Consider the following 6,432-nt stretch of genomic DNA (forward strand, 5'->3'; position numbering starts at 1 on the left):
AATAGTTATGGCATAGTTGATACATAGTTGATACTGTTACATAGTTGATACATAGTTTGATACATAGTTGATCTATAGTTAGACATAGTTGATAACATATTGATAAAAGTTGATACATAGTTGAGATACATAGTTGATACAATAGTTGATGCATAGTTGATACATAGTTGATGCATAGTCGTACTAGTTGATACATATGTATAGTTGATAATAGTTTAGATATAATATGCATTGATGACATAGTTGATACATAGTTGATGCATAGTTGATACAATAGTTGATGACATAGTTGATAGCATAGTTGATACATAGTTGATACTGTTACATAGTTGATACATAGTTGATACATAGTTGATGCAATAGTTAGATACATAGTTGATACATAGTTGATACTGTTACATAGTTGATACATGGTTGATACTGATAAATAGTGATACATAGTTGATACTGATACATAGTTGATACTGTTACATAGTTGATACTGTTACATAGTTGATACATAGTTTAATACTGTACATAGTTGAGTTACTATTACATAAATTTGATACTGTCATAGTTGATACATAGTTGATACTGTTACATAGTTGATACTGATACATAATTGATACTGTTACATAGTTGATACATAGTTGATACTGTTACATAGTTGATACTGATACATAGTTGATACATAGTTGATACATAGTTGATACATAGTTGATGCATAGTTGATACATAGTTGATTACATAGTTCATACTGTTACATAGTTGATACATGGTTGATACTGATAAATAGTTGATACATAGTTGATACTGATACATAGTTTGATACTGTTACATAGTTGATACATAGTTTGATACTTTACATAAATATACTGTTACATAGTTGATAACATAGTTGATACATGTTACATAGTTATATATACTGTTACTAGTTACATGTTATACTTATAGTTTGATACTGTTCATAGTTGATACATAATGTAATGTGATACTGTTTCATAGTTGATACTGATACATAGTTGATACATAGTTGATACTATTGTTGATACATCAGTTGATACATAGTTGATACATAGTTGATACATAGTTGATAATAGTTGATACATAGTTGATACATAGTTGAATGCATAGTTGATACATAGTTGATTGCATAGTTGATACATAGTTGATACTGTTAACATAGTTGATACATAGTTTGATACATAGTTGATGCATAGTTGATACATAGTTGATACATAGTTGATAAATAGTTGATACATAGTTGATACATATGATACATAGTTGATGCATAGTTGATACATAGTTGATGCATATTAATACATATTGATACATAGTTGATATGTTACATAGTTGATACATAGTTGATCACTAGTTGATGCATAGTTGATACATAGTTGATACATAGTTGATACTGTTTACATAGTTGATACATAGTTTGATAAACTGATACATAGTTGATACCATAGTTGATACATTGTTGAATAATAGTTGATACATAGTTGATACATAGTTGATAAATAGTTTGATACATAGTTGATTACAATAGTTGATACATAGTTGATGCATAGTTGATACATAGTTGATGCAGATCAGTTGATACTGTTACATAGTGATACATAGATTGATACTGTTACAGGTTGATACATAGTTGATACTGAACATAGTTGATACTGTTACATAGTTGATACATATTGATACATGTTTACATAGTTGATACATTAATGTTGATACTCTTACATAGTTGATACTGTTACATAGTTGATACATAGTTGAATCATAGATGATACATAGTTGATACTGTTACATAGTATGAACATAATTGATACTGTTACATATTGATACATAGTTGATACTATACATAGTTGATACATAGTTGAATAATAGTTTGATACATAGTTGATACTCTTAAGTAGTTGATACTGTTAATGTTTGATACATAGTTGAATCATAGATGATACATAGTTGATACCTGTTTACATAGTTGATACATAATTGATACTTGTTACATAGTTGATACATAGTTGATACTGAACAATAGTTGATACATAGTTGATACATTGTTGATACATAGTTGATACATAGTTGATACTAGTTGATACATAGTTGGATAATAGTTATAGATATGTTGATATAGCTAGTATGTATGATACATAGTTGTAACATAGTTTGATACATAGTTGATACTGTTACATAGTTGATACATAAGTTGATACTCATAATTGATCATAGTTGATACATATTGATGCCATAGTTGATAACATAGTTGATACATAGTGAATAAAGAATACATAGTTGATACATAGTTGATGCATAGTTGTACATAGTTGATGCATAGTTGATACATAGTTGATTACATAGTTGATACTGTTACATATGTTTTGATTACATGTATGATACTGATAAATGAGTTGATACATAGTTGATACTGTACATAGTTGATACTGTTACATAGTTGATACATAGTTTGATAGTGTTACATAGTTGATACTGATACATAATTGATACTGTTACATAGTGATACATAGTTGATACTCGTTACATAGTTGATACTGATACATAATTGATACTGTTACATAGTTGATACATAGTTGATACTGTTACATAGTTGATACTGATACATAATTGATACTGTTACATAGTTAACATAGTTGATACTGTTACATAGTTGATACTGATACATAGTTGATACAATACGTTGATACATAGTTGATACATAGTTGATGCATAGTTGATACATAGTTGATACATAGTTCATACTGTTACATAGTTGATACATGGTTGATACTGATAAATAGTTGATACATAGTTGATACTGATACATAGTTGATACTGTTACATAGTTGACTACATAGTTGATACGTAGTTGATACTGATACATAGTTGATACTGTTACATAGTTGATACATAATTGATACTGTTACATAGTTGATACATAGTTGATACCTCTTACATACTTAATTTGGCATACATAGTTTGAATCATAGATGATACATAGTTGATACTGTTTTACATAGTTGATACATAATTGATACTGTTACATAGTTGAACATAGTTGATACTGATACATAGTTAACTATTGATACATGTTGATACATAGTTTGATAAACAGTTATATACATAGTTGATACTCTTACATAGTTGATACTGTTACATAGTTGATACATAGTTGAATCATAGATGATACATAGTTGAATACTGTTACATAGTTGATACATAATTGATACTGTTACATAGTGATACATAGTTTGATACTGATACATAGTTGATACATAGTTATACATTGTTGATACATAGTGATACATAGTTGATACATAGTTGATACATAGTTGATAAATAGTTGATACATAGTTGATACATAGTTGATACATAGTTGATGCATAGTTGATACATAGTTGATGCATAGTTGATACATAGTTGATACTGTTACATAGTTGATACATAGTTGATACATAGTTGATGCATAGTTGATACATAGTTGATACATATTGTAAATAGTTGATACATAGTTGATACATAGTTTGATACATAGTTGATGCATATTGTGATACATAGTTGATGCATACGTTGATACATAGTTGATACAAGTTGATTACTGTTACATAGTTGATACATAGTTGATACATAGCTTGATGCATAGTTGATACATAGTTGATACATAGTTGATACTGTTACATAGTTGATACATGGTTGATACTGATAAATAGTTGATACATAGTTGATACTGATACATAGTTGATACTGTTACATAGTGATACATAGTTGATAGTGTTACATAGTGATACTGATACATAATTGATACTGTTACATAGTTGATACATAGTTGATACTGTTACATAGTTGATACTGATACATAATTGATACTGTTACATAGTTGAACATAGTTGATACTGTTAATAGTTGATACTGATACATAATTGATACTGTTACATAGTTGATACATAGTTATACTGTTACATAGTTGATACTGATACATAGTTGATACATAGTTGATACATAGTTGATACATAGTTGATGCATAGTTGATACATAGTTGATACATAGTTCATACTGTTACATAGTTGATACATGGTTGATACTGATAAATAGTTGATACATAGTTGATACTGATACATAGTTGATACTGTTACATAGTTGATACATAGTTGATACGTAGTTGATACTGTTACATAGTTAATACTGTTACAAGTTGATCATAGTTGATACTGTTACATAGTTGATACATAGTTGATACTGTTACATAGTTGATACTGTTTCAAGTTGATACATAGATGATTAATAGTGATACTGTTTCATAGTTGATACTGTTACATAGTTGATACTGTTACCAAAGCATGATACATAGTTGTTTAGTTGATTACTAGTTGATACTGTTAGCATAGTTGATACATAGTTGATACTGTTACATAGTTGATACGTAGTTGATACATAGTTGATACATAGTTGCTACTTTTACATAGCTGATACATAGTTGATACTGATACATTGCCGAAACATAGCTGATATTGTGACACGTGTGTGGAATGGCAGCACTTCCAGTCTCTGCCACATAGTGGCATACTGACCACGACATGGCACTTGATCCAAGCTTGATCTACCTGTATATCGCTACAATATAGTCAGTTCTACCAACAGGTTACCAGCAACCATGGTTTCAGTCAAAGTTAAAGATTCTAGATAAGTGAAGGAGTTCATTAATTATCCTCCATGCACCTGATTTATGATCCAGGGCAAAAAATAGCTTGTTGTTTACTATTGCCCACCAGGGCTCTAACCAGTACTCTCTCATCCTTGTATTAGCATGGGAGTGCTAAGCTCTTTATCTGGACTAGGATAAGAGGGGTCATTAGAATGCTAATGTCAGAGAGGAGTGTGGGTCCTGACTAATAGCTTCTCTCTGAAAGATAAACAGTGTTCCGAAGTTAAGGAGATTGTGTGGAAGCATACAATAGACCAACGATTGAAGCTTTGGTATGTACAGATGTAGGATCTTAATTTGATCACTCCTTTGTAGCTGAGAGTTTTCCTGCTGAGCAGGAAATGCAAACTTGTAGTGTATTTGAGTTTTAAAAAGTATTCTAACGTTTGTCATTTCCACTTTCAGATGTGATTTGCCCTAACGAAAAATTGATCAACCCCTACAAAAATGTCCATTAATTATAATCCACATAATGATTCACATTTCCTGTTGTTGCAGGATTATTTTCCTGCTGTAGCTCAAATTAAGATCCTACATCTGCATAGTAACTATTTAATGGAGTCAAAAGTTTAGTGAACTTATTGATGGCCTGTGTTTCATAGTCATTCTCGATGATGTTATTCTTTCCTCAGTGTGTGTACTGATGTGGAAGGTATAGGCTACTAATGCATTTAAAATATTGGTTTGAAAATGACGTTTTTGACCAACAGAGCGCTCGCTTTCATTCAATTGGTGCTGTGGTAATGTTAGCTGGCAGCCGGACTGTTTGAGTTTATTTCTATCAAAGCAGTTATAATGCTGGCAAGTCTGCCATGCTGTGTTCCATAATCACAAAATGCACTCCGTGTCATATGCCTCTGTAAATGTCTGGTGGTGTGGGCTGACTTATATGGAGGAAGTAAAACTGTCTAGACAGAAAAAGTACAGAATATTCCATTAATATTTAAATACTGTTACTTACATTTTTAAATGCTTATTTACTTACAAACGTACTACTTTACTTACAAAACCCTTAATAATCAAATACAGGAATAGCCAAAGACACAGTAGTTAGTTATTAGTTCATATTTTATTATACATTTTAGAATACGTTCTGTATTTACAATGATCGTTGTATAAAATCTAGAATTTGAAAGTAAAATAAACTAGCTATATTAACATATAAATACTCTGTAGATTGAAATGTCTATGACTGGACAGTAGATTCTCTTAAAAGTACAGAATATTCCATTAATATTTCAATACTGTTACTTACAAATTAAAATGCTTCTTTACTAACAAACTTACTAATTTACTTACAAAACCCTTACTTTTAAATACAGGAATAGCCAAAGACACATGAGTTAGTTATTAGTTAATATTTTATTAAACATTTTTTTAAAGTTTTGTATTTACAATGATCGTTGTATAAAATCTAGAATTTGGAAGTAATAGAAACGAGTTATATTAACATATAAATACTATGTAGATCAAAGTAAACGCCTATGACTGGACAGTAGATTCTCTTGATGAGGACTTCTGTTACATCCAGAAGTCTTGAGGAATGTTCTGATAGTGGACATCTTTTCTGTATATCTGAAGGAGAAAAAAAATATTTAGTATTTAATATTTAATATTTATAATAGTTCAAACAGATTTTCTAATTTCCTTAAAACCATCAAACTGAAAAATTGCAGTGAGTGATACCAATTATTGTGAGTAAACTAAGTTAACAGCAGTAAAACTTGTCATTGACCAAATAAATTAACAAATAT

Source organism: Salvelinus sp. IW2-2015, linkage group LG4q.1:29 (genome assembly GCF_002910315.2).
Source record: "Salvelinus sp. IW2-2015 linkage group LG4q.1:29, ASM291031v2, whole genome shotgun sequence".
NCBI lineage: Eukaryota > Metazoa > Chordata > Actinopteri > Salmoniformes > Salmonidae > Salvelinus > Salvelinus sp. IW2-2015.